This window comes from Mustela putorius, unplaced genomic scaffold (assembly GCF_011764305.1).
Source record: "Mustela putorius furo isolate JIRA1106 unplaced genomic scaffold, ASM1176430v1.1 tig00003909_pilon_pilon_pilon, whole genome shotgun sequence".
Taxonomy (NCBI): Eukaryota; Metazoa; Chordata; class Mammalia; order Carnivora; family Mustelidae; genus Mustela; species Mustela putorius.
The window spans coordinates 39415691-39435346 of NW_025422057.1; the positions used below are offsets into that span (position 1 = coordinate 39415691).

The window sequence follows — 19656 nt, forward strand, 5'->3', positions numbered from 1 at the left end:
AGTTCTGAGGCTTTGAGGGAATGCCTGCGCCACCCCCTCTGTCTGGAACAAAGCCTGGTTTTGTTTCTTGGTAATCCCAGACCTGTTTGCTTCAGCATTTTATCTGTTGTTTTCACCCTTCTCTGATAAACTTTCTAATTGCTTTACAGGGAAAAGAAAAAGATTTACCAGCATTTTTTTTTGGTCTTCAGCTCCTTAGCTTTAAATATTCTTCTGATACCTGCGCACAGTACACATTGCTCATGGTGTTTAGTGTCCCCAGATACCCACAGCTGTGACAGTTCTTGCTATTCTTCTGGTGGCTTCACAGTCACACTGTGAGGTTCCCTTGGAACTACAGAATCTCTGTCCCAGAATCTCTGGCCATCCTTCCCCATTGTAGAGAGAATTCACCCTACAACATTCCCTATACTGTAAAATACCCTTTTATTGCAACTTTGGGCACAGGGAAGTGAATTTGTGTTATTGCCCTTATTGCCCTGTAGAAGTCAATGGAAATATTCATTTTTGCATAAATAAACACACAGAATAGGGCCAGCCTCCATCTTTCTGGTTTCTGGAGAGTGAAAACTATAAGGTCTGACACAGTCTCAGATCCTATTTCCAGAAGCCTATTCACCTCTGGATTGAACACTTGAAACCAAAACATTTCCATTTGCCAATGCTCATTTGAGTCCATTTTTCTAACACAGCTGACGAGATCCTGACTTTGTGCAGAAATTGGTCTTGCCATAGGCTATTGTCGCAGACTCTAGAATGATAAACTGATGGGGTTTGGCGGCCCTTCAGAGAGGATTGTTCTTTCCTGGCTGGAAACTTGACAGTTCTCACATACTGGGTATTTTTCCATCTGCCCCATCAAGCCCACCTGTCATGAGGGAGGTTTGAGGAAGCCCCTGGGAAGGTGTGTAGAGGTGAATGGAATTCAAGATAGCGTCTCTGATAGAACCAGGAAGCTGGAGGGAGAGCTGAAGGAATAGACGGGTGGGACGGTTCTCATCTCCCTTCTTTGCGAAGTAAGAAGCAAGGTTATCTTCTGGGTGTCAAGGAGGCACAGATGGATGGGAGGTTTGGGAGAAGTGATAACAATCTGGGAAGGCGCTAGAAAAGGATGGAGGGTGACTGACAGGAAACAAGTACTCAATTTGGAGACTGATGGAGAGGGGTTCCACTAATCCTAGGAACCCAGTCTGACACAGCTTCAGTCCAAGGGAGGGCCAGCTGGCCAACTGTGGCTCTCTGGATGCTGATCAGCTCTGTGGGGCAGAGCTGGGCAGCAACTGATGGGCTGATGGACAGGCAGGGATAGTGTGGATGCAGTGGAAGATGGGTGCAGAGGAGCTCACACTCAGGCTGACATCCCATTGGAGTCCACCCTCCTTTGAATGACAAACTGCACCTCTTCCCACGGTAGCCCAAATTCCGAGAAACAGCAACTGAGAAGATAGGCATACACCTGAGGCATGGGGTAGGGGGATGTGCCTTGACCATTCTTGTCTGGCATTATAGTCTCCATGAGAAATTGTCCATAGGAAAAGTGTCCATTACAAAGATTCCATTTCAAAGCCTGGCTTGTAAAGGCCAACCTAAAATAGCTTTTAGGTTTTAGGTGGTTGAGAGAGGACAGCATATTTTCTCCATTGCCACCTGATCAATCAAATTCAACAAAACTGAGCCTCCGCTGGCAAAACAGTATTTCCTATTCCAAAGACAGCTCATCCCAAGAGATTAAAAATTAGACCAATAGTTGTCCACTAGAAAACTCCTGAACAGTCTTTATTATAATTATAGCAAGGAATAGAAAGCCTCGTTTATAGGGTGTTTTATGTTCATTCTTTGTCATCTGTTACTTCCCTGAGTCTTCACAATGGCCCTGGTAGGTAAACAGACTTATCCCACTCTTTCTATACTTGGGATGATGATGTGAGGTGCCCCATGCTCATTCTTCCTCCTTTGCCCTGCTCTCTGAGACTAAAGGCATTTCCCTCTGACAGTGTATGGAAGTCTACAATTTACTAGTTAGTCACCGGATTTCCCTCCACCACCACCACCACCCTGCCCAGTCTCGAGCCTTGCTCACTGCTGCTTAAAAGCCATAATACAATTTGTTACAATAAACGTTTCAAAGGCTCACTTGTAAAATGGACTTGGCAAAAAGGTGAAGGGCCAAGCAGTATTTTTTCTGTATCATTTGCCTCCCATGGGAGGGATGAATCTATGTTAATTAAATTAATTAAATTGCAAGACCAGCTATCTGTCAATTTGGCAAACATGAATTTCTCTGGGTTACTATAAGGGAAGTTGTGTTTCTGAAAATAAAATAATCCTGGATTGGTACTTGAAAGGAAGGAGTTGTTGTGCAATCAGAAGGCACCAAATGGGCACTCGATGAATATTTATCAAATCAATGCATCAAAACTCCTGCATGTGCCAATACATTGCACCTTTTCTCAAAGGCCTATCTGTGAACTACAGGGAAGCAATGTTTGGGGATCAAGAGGAAAGATATTTACCCAGTAGATATGACAAGATGTCACATGGTATCTCCTAAAATGTGAAATTGAAGCTACTTCTAAGAGGAAATTATAAAGTAAAAACATACATGTACCAAGATCATCCACTTATAGAAGGCAGCTGCCCCACCTCCCCTCTTCCCCAGAAGCACCAGCTGCAGACAGATCTCATGATGGAGAGGGTGTGTTTCCAGTGAAGTATGGCCTCGTGCTTGTGGCTTTTGGCACTGTCCCCAGTGTGAAAGCAAATGGCACATCACAGAGACAAAATCCAGCAGAGAATTGCCAACACTGCCCAGAGTAGAGGAGACTTGGGCTACAAGACTCAGTGGAGGGAGGGTGGGCGGCAGTGTGGGGGCGGGGGGGCGGATGCAACAAGACACTGTTGCTTGCCATTACCCGCCCTATCAAAATGATGACATCACCCTTTATCAGGCCCTGGGCTGAATCTTTAGAACAGTATGTCATTTATTTTTCATGCCAATCCTTTGAGAACTTGGATTAGAACATACTTTTGTCGGCCTGTGCACAAATCTTGCTCTGATTCTGCATTCACCCGGCTCCTCAGGCAGTGTTTTCTAAAGGAGAAGACTGTGGTCGACAGAGACCATGAGACCCAGCTGAAAGTGAATGCTGGGAGCTAGCAGATCAGAGTTCTGATTCAGATACTCTCGTTTGTGAGCTGGGGATAGTGAAAGGGTCTTCTCTTTCCTCATCATTCTCTTTCTGCAAGTGAGAAGATTTGGTGACCTCACAGGGAAAATCTCTTTGCTGCTATAGGGAAGCCCCTCCATATGTGTTCTCCCTTTCCTCATTCCCCTTATCAGTGTGATAAAGGGAACTTGGTAGGTCAACATTCATTTATGGGTTTCTTGGGAGTTTGGTACAATCCCGTGGATTCACAGACCAAAGCAAGTAGTGGATTTGTCTGTAAACTCAGATGCTGATTATTGCAGGCCAGCACTTCCCATAAAGACCCGGCTGCCGAGCAAGCCCACTTCCCAGGAGAGTTCTTTTTAACTGCACTGATATTAAATATATTGGCACAACACTGCTTGTGGCCTTGAAAGTCCATTTCAAAGGAGAGTAATAGAATATTTTTTCTCCCAGCAGTTGGAACCTGGGAGGGCATAGCAAATGTCCTGGGGGCAGCAGTGATTAGAAGATTCTGGCTTAGAGAGAGGGTCTTGGGTCAAGTGCAGACGGTGTATTCTTCCCAAGCATTTGCATCTGGTGGGACAGAACACAGAGCACAAACTTTACATCCTGTCAGGGCCAAACTCTTCTTCTTGGAGTTACTCTGTTATAGCCTATGAGCTCTGTTGAGTACTAGAGTCTGGTCCCCAAAATGAACCAAGTCTCCAGGTTATCACCAAACATCCTTGTGATAATAATTCTCACCCCTATTTGCATGGCACTTTATAGTTTCTATTACCCCTTCCACATACATGGCTTGATTCAAATCTCACTGCAAGCCTGGTGCTTGTTATCACTGGTCTCAGTTTCTGCAACAGCAGCAGTGAAGCTGTGGCTCCCATTTCCAGTGCACATGTTGCGTGTCAGGAACTGTGCTAAGCACTTTTTGGTCATTCATTCAGTCATTCAACAAGTATTTGTTAAGCCCCTACTATGTGCCCGGTTCTTTTCTGAATGTTGGGAATAAAACTATGAGCAAAAGTGTCGAAATACCTGCTGTAAGGGAGCTGAGAGTCTAGCTGAGGGGAGGCAGACAATGACAAATGAACAGGTAGGTCACTGTATCTTAGGTGGGGGAAGATCTGTGCTTTGGAGAACAAAGCAGGGAAAGTGAGGAAGAAGGTAGTGTGTGGGGGCTGACCTGTGGGTGGGATGTTGTGTAATTGCTCAGGAAAGGGTCTACCGAGAGGGTGATATTTGAGCATCTGTCTGGAGGTGTCCATAGCCAGCAAGGAGGGTGGGGGCAGTTGGGATGGAATGCGTGAGGGTGAGGGGGTCTTGGAAGGGCTGACAAGCCAGGGAAGGACTCCAGCTTGGACTCCGAGTGAGTTGAGAGACTGTTGGAGGAGACACCTGATCGCACTTGACTTTTAGCACGTTTTATTTCATTTAATTTGCAGAACAACTCCACAGAGTAGGCGCTATTATAATCCCCATTTTAGGTGAATAATTAGGCACAGGGAGGTTAAGTCATTTGCCCAAGATCTTATGGTAAACATTTTAGAACCAGGATTTGAGCCCAGGTCTGTCTGCCTGCGTAGCCTGCAATCCTAAGTCCTCCCTAAGTGATACTAACTTTCAGGCACAAGCAAACTAGTGCCACACATATCCAGGAAGCCATGGGCTAGTTGGCCAATTTGAAATCATTTTCGCTTGCACCAATGTCTTGTATTTGTTTATATTTCATTATTTCCACCTCTATGGGAAAAGGTATGGGAAAAATAGGTAAAATATTTTCCAATGTACCAATCTTAGATTTTTTTCCTACCCCCCCTTAGATTCCTACTACTTAGATTTTTCCTGACTCCAGATTGAACACACACACACACACACACAAAGAAATAAAATGAAAGTGTATCAGGGACCTTGATAAAAGTCACCTAATGAAGGTCATCAATTGTGAAAAGATTAGGAGATGTCTGATGCTACTTTGGGCAAGTGACAGAGCCAGTGTGATATGTCACATGGCTCTCGACTTACCCTACCCTGTAACATGGTGGAGAAGGCCCAGATAGCCAAGTGGGATGGTGTTAAATGGGACCCGGGCACACCAGAAAGCACCTATAAAAACTTCCGAAATCAGAATTAATTTTATAGTTTAAGTTATACTATTACACAACTGTGCCAATGTCAAGTTTTTGGGTTTTGAAAATGTGCTATGATTATTTAAGAGAGTATCACTAGGAGAAGCTGGGGAATGGTACACAGGAACCCGCTGTACAGTTTTTGCAACTGCTTGTGAGACCTAAATTATTTCAAGAGAAAAAGTTGTTTAAGAAGTGGGAATATGGGGCCCTTGGCTGGCTCCGTCAGAAGATCATGTGACTCTTGATCTGGGGGTCTTAAGTTGGAACCCCACATTGGGTGTAGAGATTACTTAAATAAAGCTTTAAAAAAGTAAGAATAGGGCTCAAAGGCATGTAAACACAAAAAGAACAGAGCACTAAGAGAAGAAAGTAAGATGCAGAAAGAACAATGTGCAAATGCCCTGTGAACTGGGTTCCACAAATATGCACATACCCATGGATGTACAGACCAGCAAGGCTGAATCAGTGACAGCCACGAGTTCAATCTAGAGGAGTGGACAGACTGGGAGACAAGTGGAAGAGAGGCACGTGTGTGTGCATCTAAAATAAATTTTAAAACAAAGAGGAAAATAAAGCCCATTCAGTCTATAAAGAGGAAAGTTGAAATTGGAGCAAACATTGAAAATCAATCCGGCAGATTTGGGTAGAGCGGGCTGCAAGACATCTGGGGAGGGCTGCTCCTTTTGTTTTCCTTTCTCCCCGCTCTCTGTGAGCAGCCCTCACCTCTGCTCACAACATTCTTTCCCTAGTACTCAGGCTTCTGGGGGTAGAAGGGCAGCGAGTGAGGGGGTGGGAAAACAGAATCACCTTCCTGCCAGCACCTGCTGAGTAGCAGATAAGCTCTTTCTAACCACAGCACAGATCTTTCTCCTGCTCTGAACACCTGCATTAACCCAGCTGCGATTCTATCCTGTGTGGCTGCTCTCTGCCAGGCTTTGTGCCAGTCAGGGGGAAGGACATCAACAGAAATAAGTTATGCTCACTGATTCACAGAGTTCTCAGCTATAAACAACAGAACCTCTTCCAGTCTATGAGCAGGAAAGGAATTTATTAAAGATAATGGGAAACTCACAGACTTTGTGGAAGGCTAGAGATGCAGTCTTGGCTCATCCAATAAATACCCCAAACCCCTGTCCAGTGGCTCCAGAAAGACCTCACTGTCACTAGTCCCAGTCACTGCACATTGGCCTCTAGAGACCCTTGTCCTAGGAGCTACCTAGCCACCTTTGTTCCTAGATAAGTGGTTCCCCCGCATGCTCTTTGAGGGAGTCCTGCTCGGTGGGTCTGATTGTGGAACCAAGGTAACGTGTTTGTGACAAGGATACTAGCACAGCAAGTCCTAGCCTCTACCTATCTGTAATGGGACTCAGATCCTAGGAAATTCTTCAAACTTGGTGTTTCAAAAGAAACCGAGGGGGTACAAACCATGAAAAATATGCCCTTGACTTCCAGGAACTTAGAGTTGATATGGTTTAAACATACACAGGCAAAAGCAGAAGTGTGCGGGGGCCTGTGGTCTCCTAGTGAGTGGGGAGGCAGGCCTTCGAGGAAGCAAGAGAGTACACCAAGCAGTGTCGGTGGGTGGTAAGACTGACATTCGAGTTGGTAGAGGATAGCACCGGAGAGGATCACTGTGGTCTGTTCTGAAGATCCCAGAGAGCCAACTGGTTAAGAGGCCTGTGCTCTCCTCTGTGGGTAGAGGAAAACCGAGGGTGGAATTTGAGGCACTGTAGCAAGCTGTGGAGGGGGAGCAATTAGGGACAAAATGGTGTGGTGGGTTGAATTGTGTTCAACCCAAAATTCATATGTTGAAGTCCTAAGCCATAATACCTCAGAATGTGACTCTATTGAAGATAGGGTCTTTATTTATTTTTTAAAAGATTTATTTATTTATTTGAGAGAGCAAGAGAAAGCATGTACATAGCGGGGGAAGGTTCAGAGGGAGAGAGAGAACCTCAAGCAGACTTACCACAAGCATGGAGCCCAAAGCCCCAAGCCCGAAGCCCCGTCTCAGTACCCTGAGATCATGACTTGAGCCGAAATGAAGAGTCGGAGGCTTAACAGAGCCACCCAGGCACCCCTGGGTATAGGGTCTTTAAAGAGGTGTTTGAGGGTAGAACAAGGATGAGCCCTAATCTAAGCTGACTGGTGTCCTTTTGAGGAGAGTAGGAAGCAGATGGCCAGAAAGCAAAGAGCTTGTGAAAACTCAGGGAGCAGAAGACTGTCTGCGAACCAAGGAGAGAACCTCAGAAGGAACCAATCACGCCGACACCTGGATCTCAGACTTCTGGCCTCCAGAACTGAAAAAATAAATTTCTGTTGTTTCAGCCCCCCAGTCTGGGATATTTGGTTATGGCAGCCTGAGCAAACCCATGCATATGGTAAGCCCCTCAAAAATACCAGGAGGCTCTGCTTGTTGCTGCCCCTTAAAAGCCATCCTGGGCATTGTGGGAGCAAGCAGGGTTTTTTGGAAGATCATTGGTCTACAAAGGGAAGGAAGGCTTGCTTGATGCTTGGTGCTTGAAGGCTTGCTTCTCAAGATTCAAGAAGAGTTCTAGGAAGTTCGAGCTGTGCAGGCTGGGTTTGGGACATTCCCACTCTCTCAGAATAGACTCCAAGAAGAGTGCGCTGGTGGCTGTGCTGAGCTGACCCACTGAGCTATTCTTACGCCTTCCTGAAGTCCAGCTTGGACAGGCTGCGTGACTGGCATCTGTGAGTCATGTGCCCAGCCATCTACACAGCACAGGATAAAAGCTCAGGAAAACAGTTCTCTTCTCTGCTCTTTCAAATCAAGAGTATAATTGGGGTGGAGACCTTGTTCATGAACAATGAAAGCATCTAAAAACATAGTTTCTTGTTGGTAGTCAACCTTCTGTAAACACTGAATGTGTTCTTGGTGAGTTGTCTTTCTGAGTAGTGTCTTGTGTAAGTTTGGGTGCATGGCCTGTACTTCCTGGGTGCATGGCCTGTAAAGATTCCTGCTCATCACGACGGCAGGTAAACTGATGTATCCTGCCGTGTTTCATTTCATGATACATAGTGATCATTTGCTCATGGCATTGCTCATTCTTTTACCTCTTTGGTTTATTAGGTTTTTGTTTGTTTTGTTTTATTTTGTTTTGTTTTCTTGAATCAGCATGTTCTCAACCAGCCCTGTTCTTGGGCATTTGTGTTGGTTGTTTGGTTCATTTTACATTTTCCCACTGCAGTGGGTGTCATTGAGGATACCATACCCCTTCACTATACCGTCCTTCTTAGAATCAAGTCCTCGAGGTGAAAAGGTGAAGTCAAATGTTGTAAACAGTTTTAAAAGGTTGGAGATGCACTATCACATCCCTCTCTAATTGCTCTAACATACACCATCCTTGTGCATTTCACTTCCCATACATACCTCTATTTCCCTCTGGGTATTAGAACTTAGATAATTATTCTTGTTATTTCATTATGGTTCTGTTTTATCAATGTACTTAACCTTTTTTGTGTTATCGGTAAGTTGAACTTTTTCATGTGTTCACTCATCATTTCTATTTGGGCCCATGCATGTGCATGAAATGCCCCTTTATTTCCTTTGTCATTTTTCTACTAGGATGTTTTTCTTTTTCTCACTGATATTTAGAAATAAAGTCTTCATATAATGAAATTGTTCTCCAAATTTGGTCATTGCTTTTTAATTTTGTTAACAGACTCACGACTTTCACATATTCAAACTTATTTCTTTTATTTTTCTTTTCTACTCAGAATAAGACAAATATTTACCTGTATTTTCTGTGATGAATTCATGATCTTACTGTAAAAATTTAGCCTTTGGATCCTTTTAGAATTTATTTCATTGTGGGAACTAAAGTAGAAGGTTAGTTTTGTTTCTTCCCAAACAGTCTACCACTTGTTGTAATACCATGTATTGAATGATCAATCTGTACAGATTTCTAAGACTAGATTTATTTTATGTAATCTTTTATATATACTTATATTTTCTGGGTTTTCTATTTCTGTTCCTGTGTCTTTCTATCCTTATATCAGTAGCACACTACTTCAAGAAGTATTCATAATTAATTTTAGACATCTTACAGAATAAGCATCCTCAGCCCATCTTCCTTTTCAAAAGGTTCCTGTAAATTCTTACATTAAAGTCTGTTTGTCTAGCTTGCTCATCTCAAAATGTTGACAAAAGCAATTTGATGCTTTTCTTTGTCCTACAGATCCAGTATCAGCCTAGATGAACTGATATATACATGCAACCCTCAAGATGCCTTAATCATCTGGAAGTGAGGTTCTTTGCCTCATGGTCCAGGAACTTGGACTAACCCAGTTACCCCATCAAGGCTCCTATTGTGTTTTCTTTGTCTCTGTATCTTTATCAGTGTTTTATCATCTTCCTGAAAGTTCCTTTACTGCCTTCTTTCTTTTTTTAAAGATTTTATTTATTTATTTGTGATAGGGCGAGTGAGAGAGAGTATGAGCAGGGGGGCAGGGGAGAGGGAGAAGCAGAGTCCCTGCTGAGCAGGGAGTCCAAAGCAGAACTTGATCCCATGACCCTGGGATCATGACTCAAGTGGAAGGCAGACGCTCAACTGACTGACCAACCCAGGTGCCCCACTGCCTCATTTCTATCCTTTAAATTATACGTACTGTGAAAAAGCAGCTAAAAATCACCTATCCACAAGGTTTCTAGAATATCCTCTGTAATAAAATAGCACACTCTCATTGCTCTGTGACTTGGGACTCACATTTAGCTCTTTTCCCAGTTCATTTCAAATATTATGTGTAGGTCTTGTTCGTTTGCTAGATTACCTAAGGGAAGAAGGTCTACCTTTAATCCATCTGCCTCAGTCCATCAGGGATCCTGGTACAGGATTTTCACTCAGTGATTACCATCTGAATTCATTCTCAGCCTTGCTTACCATTACATAATGTTCTGGGCAGCCTCTGGGTTTTGGCCTCGTTTGTGATTTTATGCAGTGCTCAGTGCTCTACCTAATAAGAATGCTCCATGTGATTTATCTAATGATAGGTCCTGCTTCTCAGTTTGTTATATTATTGCATCCTGATAGATGTAACTTGTTGGCAGATGAAGGCCTTTGCATCTGCATGAGAAGGAGGGTTAGGGCAGATATAGGAATGGAGTAAAATGAGGAACTTGGATATGCCATTATATAAGACATTATTTCTCAACCCTTGCTGTTTAAGAATTACGTGGAGAAAAAAAAAAAAAAAAAGAATTTTGTGGAGGGTTTTTGAAACTTAGCAATGCCTAGGCCCCATCCCAGACCAGGTAAATCAGAATCTCTGGGGTAGGAGCTGCATGCACATTTAATAGCTTCGTGATCAACTCCTACATGCAACCAGGGTTGAAAACCATCCATGAGTCCAAAGCAGTACTTCTCAAACTTTAGTGTGTATGCAGACCTGGGAATCTTGTTAAAATACAGGTTCTTATTCTGTGGGCCTGGAGTGGAAGTGATGTCCCAGATGGCCTCAAGGGGGTGCTGATGCTCCTACTTTTTCTAGCACACTTGGATCACTAAGGATCTAATCTCACCCTTGGTTGAATATTTGAACCACTTGGGGAGTTTTCTGAAAATATGACAGGCTGGACCCTATGCTCAGAGATTCCAATTTCACTGGTCTGGGGTGAGACCTAGGTGTAAATTTGAAAATACTCAAAATGTTTTACATGTGCATTTGGGGTTCAGAACCAAAGTAAAGTCAAGAAATGAAGCATTTCTCCAGTGATAATCCAACAGAAAAAAACAAAAAGCAAACAAACAAACAAACAAACAAAAAACAGAACAAAAAACTTGGCCCCAGGCACCCATCAGCTCCTAACAGCTATCTGATTAAAGAGGAAGGCCTTATTTTTTCTTGAAATGTCTGTTCTGAAATAAAACTTGGAAGGATTTAAGCTTGTTTTAGAAAGTATAATCAGGGATACCTGGGTGGCTCAGTTGGTTGAGCGGCTGCCTTCAGCTCAGGTCATGATCCCAGCGTCCTGGGATCGAGTCCTGCATCGGGCTCCTTGCTCGGTGGGGAGCCTGCTTCTCCCTCTGCCTCTGCCTGCCTCTCTGTCTGCCTGTGCTCACTCGCTCCCTCTCCCTCTATGCCTGACAAATAAATAAATAAAATCTTTAAAAAAAAAAAAAAGTATGATCAGTGGTATGAACTGGACATTACCTGAATTTAGCTGTGGGTGAACTCGGAAGCATTTTCTTAGACACCTTTTATATTGATGAGATGACTCTTCTCTGAGAGAGAAGGAGATGGTAAGGGCTGTCCTATGTTGCATGACTTGGGGACTCCACTGACCTTGTCACAATGTATTGTTTTAGAATGCAAGGATTTTGGTGGAGTGGAATACTAAGGTTTGTGAGGAGTGTTTTTGTGGCCGAGATGGAATTAACTGTTGCTACAAGGAAGTCTCAAGCTAGTAGGATTAGTAGGGGGTTTCAGCTCTGTTGGGCTGCTCTCTGAGGAGTAGCTACTCCCTTCTTTAAAATTCCCATCCTGAAGGGGGTTTAATTTTTCAGTGGTATTTCTTTCTTTTTTTAAATTTGTGGTAAAATATATAAAACATAAAATTTACCATTTTAACCATTTTTAGATGTAAAATTCGGTGGCATTAAGTACATTCACATTGCTATTTAACCATCTCCAGAACTTTTTCATCTTCCCAAACTGAAACCCTGTACTCATTAAACAACTGTCTGTTCCCTCCTCATCCAGTCTCTAGCGACCCCCACTCTACTCTGTCTCTATGAATTTGACAACCTTAGGTACCTCATATAGGTGCTATCTTACAGTATTTGTCCTTTTGTGACTGGCTCATTTCAAGGTCATGTCCTCAAGAATCATGTGTTAGAGCATGCCTCAGAATTTCCTTCCTTTTTGAGGCTGAATACTGTTCCATACATTTGGGTTGCTTCTACCCCAGGCTGACTTCCTTTATGTAGATTTTGAAACTTGATAAATATTTTATTATTAAATGCCTATATCCATATGGGTTGTGCTCAGGATAGGAAATCATACCCAATCATCTTAAGGTATTCTAGAAGCTAGCCAGTGTCACTTCAGCTTTGGCTTGTGGCCATTTGCAAGAACAGAAGCGGTGGTGAGCACAGTGGAAGGATTGGATGTGAAGGTACAGAGGATGTCTGTAGTGTGCTTTACACTCTAAACTCTGGTTGCTTCACTGCTCAGTTTAATTCAAGTCAGCACAAAAGTTGTGTAGATGTTTTCTGCTGGATTACTGTGGACACCAAAGGTCTAGTGCTTGGGGTGATAAAACGGAGTGTACTCAAATGTTGGCCCTAATTGCTCTGTTTCCTCACTGGCTATGTCCATAAGAGGGACTTTCCACCCCCCTCCCCCACCCAAGTCCATGTGTCATCTTCATGACAGTCTTGGCCTACAGCGTTTTACAGGAACAGGAGCTGCTCTGATGACAGAAGCATTGGCACAAATAGCATTTCCCAAACTTGCTCGATCACAGACAGAGCTGGGAGATTTGATGAAATACAAATTTCTGGGGCACATCCCAAAGCCTACTGAATCAGAATCTTTGGGGCAAAGAAATGGAATTTTAACAAATGCCTCAGAGAGACTTATGGCACTACCAGTGAGTAGAGGTATGGAGCACTTAAACACCTGAGTGCTACAGATTTTAAGTGTCGGGAATATTCCAAAAATATGTATTGGATGTGCCCCCATGCTAAGTGCTTAACGGGACAAGAAGGATAATGGATTGGGAGGCTGGCTGGCTGGCTGGTGGAAACAGGTTTCCAGGTATTGCCTTGGTGGGGCCACCACCTATTCCAGTTGAAACTTGGTTTTGTGGTTCCAGAAATCTGACATTGTCTTTGTATAAAGTGTCAGTGTGGCTCTGGGGTGCGATTTTTTGGACCAAATTAAGGGCTTGTGAAATGTTCCTCTCTGATCTAAGAGTGCATCTCCAAAGAGGCCAATGCATCCATGTCCCCTGGATTTGTCACTCCCCCACCCTGGTCAGTGCCACATCATCACAGCTATGTCAACATAACCCTCCTTCAGGGTTCCCGTGGATCTAGTATAGAAAAGAGTGAAGTGAGAAGAGCCCCGATGCTCGAGTCACAGTAACTGGGTCTGATTCTCCATTCTCTTTTATACCAGTTGTGTGACCCCGATAAATTTCTTAAGCTCTCTGAGTTTTGGTTTACTCACTATAAAATAAGGATAATCAGGTGAATATAAAAACTAAATTAGATTTTAAATATAAATTAATTAACTCAAATATGTAATGCCTTCTCTCTGCTAGTTTGGAACCCGAGTCAGTAACTGACATCTAGTCTGGGCTCACGGTGCCCCTCCCCCTTTCCTGCCACATTGCCATTTAGCACACTGCTCCACACAGAGGAAATACGTGCACTTCTCCCTACTGTTCAGAGCCAACTCCTTTGCCCTGTAATTGTTTCACAGCCTACTGGGTTTTTCTCATAAACATTAAAAAAAATTTTATTTTATTTTTTGCCATAGCAAAATAGAGGGTTTGATTACATTTTGTCTGGGAGAATTTTTTGACTTGTTACATTTTCTGTCCGGATCTCAAGCTGCCCAGTGGTAGTCCAGCCTGAGGTTGGAGGCCCAGGCTCAGACTGCCCTGGTTTCCACACTGCCCAGGACACCCACCCCAGGAGCCCTGGGAAATCTTTTTTCATTTCTCATTATGGTTTCTACTCTTGGGGGAGAGTATTGAAATGTCCTCTTTTGTTAAAATAAATCAAGGGCCACATTTTGGAAGGAAACATTATCACAAAGGACCCTGGAGATAGCTGTTTCTATGTATACTTCAGGGAAGGGCAATTTAAATCTGGGGTTTATGGGTGTTTCTGGAGGGCGATGAGCCCTAAAATGGTTTGCACCCTTGAATGTGTGGGTGGACTTTTCCAGGGAGATGATCCTCATGTAACAGCACTCCAACCTGTCTTGAGGGTGACTTGCTTCAAGCTTAGGCACTCCTTGCTTGCTGACCTAAGCCCCTTGGTTGTAGCAGAACTAACCTACCTTCCTTGAGATTTTGCAGACCACTGACTGGCCTTGAGGAATGAAGGACCAGACTTTCCCAGGAGATAAGTCCTGACTACATTTGAAAACAGCTGCCACTGATGGCAGTAAGTCTGTTCAGCATCATATTAATGTATGACAAACCAACTGAGCCCTGGCTTCTCCTCTCATTGTTTCCCTGTTTACTACTCTCTGGCTTCACGTGGATGGGGAAGATGGTCTTTAGGACGTTAGTCCACCATCTTCCCCGGTGGCCAGCTTCTTGAATAAAGCAACCTTTCCTTTCCCACCATCACTTGTTTCTTGAATATTTCGGAACAGTTAAACCTGAGTTCGGAGTTGGTTCTCTGTCTGATAACATCTAGTTTTCATCAGTTTCTTTCTGAGCTTCATGCACCTGGAGTGATTTTTTTTTAATTAAAAAAAAAATAATTTGAGAGAATAAGCACACACATGCAAGATAGAGGAGGAGCAGGGGGGAGGGCAGGGGCTGAGTAGGGGAAGGAAGGGAAGGAGAGGAAGAAACAGATTTCCTGCTGAGCAGAGAGCCCCGTGAGACAACGTGGGGGCTTGGTCCCAAGATCCTGGGATCATGAGCCAAAGGCAGAGCCACTTAGGTGCCCCCCACCTGGTGATTCTTTGTTCCTCTTGGATGATCTAGCTCCTGTCCTAACTGGCCTCCATGCCAGGAAGAGTTCCCTTCACATATTCAAGCAGCAGTACCGCTGGCAAATCCTGAGTAGGGAGGGCAAGAAGAGTCAGGCTGGAACAAGCTGACAGGCCCCACAGGAGCCCAGATCTGCTTCTGGGCCTGTCAGAACTTACTGCTGCCTTTCTGTGGATGCAGGGCAGGGTGGAATTTTGGAGTGATGCCAGGGATGGTCTATATGTTGATAGTTCAAGTTCTGTATGTTCAGGTCCAGGTTCCTGAAGGTGGCACTTCAGTGTTTCCAGCCAAAGAGTGATCTTAAGATGGTGAGGGTCAGGGCTCCGGGGTGGCTCAGTGGGTTAAAGCCTCTGCCTTTGGCTCAGGTCATGATCCCAGGGTCCTGGGATCGAGCCCTGCATCAGGCTCTCTCCTCTGCAGGGAGCCTGCTTCCTCCTCTCTCTCTCTCTCTCTGCCTGCCTCTGCCTCTCTGCCTACTTGTGATCTCTGTCTGTTAAATAAATAAAAATAAATTCTTTAAAAAAAAAAAAAAAGGATGGTGAGAGTCACCCCAGACAGCTGGAGTGTAGGCTGCTTCCATCACAGAGCCAGTCCTGGGGAGGCCAGGCATTCTATGCCTTCTAACAGGCCTCGATCTCATCTCAATGACAGCCCTGCTACACCTGTGTGCTAATGACAAAAACCAAGTGCCAGAAAATCTTCAGGAGGAGACCTGCAGCCATAAGGTGGCAGAACAGAATCACCCAGAAAGGACTTGTATTGTCAGTTGAATAGGTAATGTAATGTGCTTGTTATGGGCCCAGGGCTCCCAGCCTGAGAGGGCCCAGGCTTTCCCAGGCCAGGCCTCGTTCCTCTTTGGTCTCTAACAATCCATGATTGTGTAACCCTACCTACCAATAAAAAAGTTTTTGAACAAACACTTAAATCTGTGTATGCTTTTAGTTTATAAATTATTATGCATCAGTTTATAAATGTGTATGTGTTACAAATCATGCAAACACTGAAAGGAGACCAAAATAAATACGAATAAAAGTTATAATGGTTTTATAATGTATACTGCAGTAGATCATTGTATGTCTCCTACTTAGGGAACCACTGCTGCTTCTGTCATTTCTAATGTCTGCAGTCTTCTGCCCTGGTGTCCAGCTATCTGGAGAACAATCCAAAAAAAGCATGTGTCTTCAAGATGAAATCAGATCCCTCATTTTCTTTGAGGTTTCCATGTTTATTCTTCCTTCCTTTTCTTCAGAAAGCATCCTCCATACTGTGTCCCACATATACCCTTGTGTTTGCTTGAGGTTAGGACAGGGTTTTTGTTGTTGTTGTTGTTGTTGGTTTGGTTTTGTTTTCCAAAGTAAGCTCTAGACACAATGTGGGGCTTGATCTCATGACCCCAAGAGCAGGAGTCCCATATTCTATCAACTGAGCCTGCTAGACACCCTAAAGTTAGGGCAGTTTAGATCGGATGGCCTGGGAGAAGCACCTCCAAGACCACACACATCCTGATGGGGTATTAAAAAGCCAGGGATTCTGCCTTGTAGATGGAAATGGCTTGGGTGCAGGGCTCTAGTATCGTTTGCTGCATACAGACCATCCCAAAATGTCGGAACTTACGGAACTTAACGTTTTGTGACAGTGACAGTGTTAATCACCTCTTGCTGTTTCTGTGTTAGAGAATATTTGTTCACTCAACAGCTTTTTACTGAGTGCTTGGGCTAGATAGTGATCAGAGCCTGGGGCTAAGCAATGCACCAGAGAAACAATGTCTCTGCTGTCCTGGGGTTTAGAGTCCAATGTGTATGTGACAGATCACAAACAAGCAAACAGTCCTCTTTTGAACAATCTGCAGGCAATCGGTGAAGAGCTATATTTTTCCTCTGCCCCTGAACCCAACCTGTTTAAACATGCTATGTAGACTAGTTGAGCAATCTAGGCAGGCCCTATAGTGTTTTGATCCTAAGATTAAAAAGTGCTTTGGTTACTTTTAGTCACACAAAAGTATCAGTTCAGAGTCTGTATCTGAACTGGAGAGGGGGATGAGAAAATTAAGGGTCAGGTACGTCTTGGCTTCTGGCTTCTTCTGCCAGTGGCAGTGTTTAGGATGATTTTCTTCCTTTTGAGGCTTTTGTAGACTTCTCCAACATGCCTTGCTGTTCCTTCTTCTCAGCACCCCTTCCACTACATGCTCTGATTGCCTTTTAGCATCTGTATTTAAACCCATGCTTCCCATTGCCTTCTGCAGAGATTGCTTTGCCCCTTGCCACTCTTGGGTGGGTCCTACTTAGATGGTCTTTCACCTTGCTGGGAAACATGGAGAGCAGATAGCTGAGTACTGGGGACCTCTGTCAAAGTTGAGACAGAAAGATTCCTGTATGAATATCTGGTCACAAATAAACAAAAAAGTGCTGATGTGGGTAATGTCACACTGTGAAAATTTTGAGAAAAGGTACAGAGTGGTGAAATGTGGAGAATGGTACAATGTGGTGCAAATGAACATATGCTTTGGAGTCAGATGATGAGGCTTGGAATCTGGACTCTGAAATTTGTTTACTAAAATTAAAAGAAGAAAGTTGTAGCCGAATATACAGGATGTAAATTTTGCCACTTTAATCATTTTTAAAGTTTACAGTTGAGTGGAATTACATCCACATTGTTGTGCAACCATCACTACGTCCATCTCCAGAACTCTCCATTATCGCAAACTGAAAGTTTATACTCATTTTACAATAATTCCTCTCTCCCAGCCTGTGGCAACCACCAACGTGTTTCCTGTCTCTATAAATCTGACTTGCTCTAGGTACCCTCTGTAAGTGGAATCATACATGATTTGTCATTTTTGAGTCTTCTGACATTTATTTTTGCAAGCATAGGTTAAAGCTAAAATGTATCTTATGAGGACATTTCTTGTGAGAGAATCACTTAGGATAATCCTTGGCACAGAGTGTGCCTGCAACACTTTTTTGCTTCACTTCATCTGATTTATTTAGAAACGGTGGAAAAGGACACGGATATCGAACGCCTGAAAGTGCGCGCCTGCGCTCTGTGCTCTCTAGAGGGCGGACAGGGGCTTTGCGCTGACCCGAGAGAATATCTCGCGAGACTGTCAGACGTGTGGCGTGAGGCGTGGGAGGAAGGTTGTGCTCTCGCGAGAACTCTTCCTTTCGGCTCCTTACTTGATCCGGCCGGTCTCTCTCCCACGAAGCTTCCACTCCGATCGCCAGGGGCGGCCACTTGGAGCTGGTAAGAACCGCAGGTCGAGGGCTGGTCCGGGGTGCCATGACCGCTTGTTCGCCAGGCATGGGCCTGCGCTTCCCGGCGGGTCTTTACCTCAACCCGTCCGCCCCTCGGGGTAGGGTGGGGGTGTCACCTTTTCTTGACTGTTGGCTGCTCTGAGCCTGTCCCCTCCCCAGCGCTTGACACGAGCTCTGCCAGGGGATCACCACCTTCTGCCCGCCCGCCTTCTCCCGGCCCCGGGAGTGACAGCAGCAAGGTTTAGCGTGCCCTCGCCAGGGCCTCATGGATGCGAAGAGGTCCCCGTTTTCCAGAACGGGCGCAGAGCATATCCATTCCCAAACTGTTGGGTGAACACGCGAGGAAGATGATGTTTTTTCGGCCGTCTGTGTGCCAACACAGCGTTACCTACCCTCTCATGTAATACTCCCCACAATCCGAGAGGTAGCTTGATTCTCTCCTTTTTTACAGAGAAGAGCACTTTTGCTCATTCCTTGATTCATCCCACCAGCGATCATTTATTCATTGCCTACGTGTTCAGCCTTTGTTGAGGCCACAGCAATGGGGGGGGGGCACAACGCTTATTTTCGTTAAAGTAAATTCCCGTGGCGGGTAACAGTAATATAAAACAGTCTTAGTGCCATGTGATGTAAGATGGGATGATGCGATCCAGAATGACAGCGGTCAAAGCTGTCTGTCAGATGGAAAAAGCAGCTTTTTCACAATACCTTTTTCCGGTGTTTTCTAATCAGGATAAGGTTCACCATCGCATAACAGTATTTTGGATAGGTTTATCTTTCCACCGCCCGCTTGGTGATCTGGAAATGTGGTTGTAAGGACTCTTGAGTTTTTTCCTGGGGTGAGGATGAGACAGGTAATCATGGTTGCCTCATTTCTGTACTGGGGTCCTAGCGTGACATTTCTGAACTTTAAAGACTGTCAGACCCTCTAAGGAAGACTTACGCAAATGCTACCGTGGTGGGGCTGGGGGTGCATGTGCCTTGCGGCTTACGGAAATTACTTGGTTTGCTCTTTGGAATGTTTGCTAGCTTGCCTCTTTGTTAAGAGAAGTGAGATAATATATTTAAGTTCTAGCCCAGTAATATTCCTCACATTTTATTTTTCCTTCCCCCTCTTCTACGGGACTTTTGTCCTTGGGTGGGCAGGGAAAATCCTAGGGGTTTAAAGTTTTGTGATATTTTGTGTCTAAATAAACCTCTACAATTACATTACTACTGTTGGACAGGTAGGTATTTAAAAAGTGGAAAAGCACAGTGAGCTGTGTAAGGGAAGGAAAATGTGATTCTCAGAGGGGGAGGAGATATCCTATCTAGAATTACATAGGACACGCCTAGCCACCCAATTTAAATCAGCTTAGCTGTGCCAGAATTTCAGGAACCTGTGGAGGGGCTTCAGAAAACTGCAGGAT

The 19656-nt window shown here is 44.3% G+C and overlaps 1 protein-coding gene across 4 annotated transcripts in view; it reads left to right on the forward strand.

The window, feature by feature from the left end:
* NCOA4 (nuclear receptor coactivator 4) overlaps positions 1-19656 on the forward strand; it is a 63629-nt gene that overhangs the window by 23439 nt on the left and 20534 nt on the right. Inside the window, exon 1 of one of the 4 annotated variants that reach the window (XM_013063127.2) lies at positions 18096-18236. The exons of the other annotated variants lie outside the window; for them this stretch is intronic. The gene's annotated coding sequence lies outside the window, so the exon portion shown is untranslated. Of the gene's footprint in view, positions 1-18095; positions 18237-19656 lie in introns of those variants that run through there. 4 annotated transcript variants of the gene reach the window in all.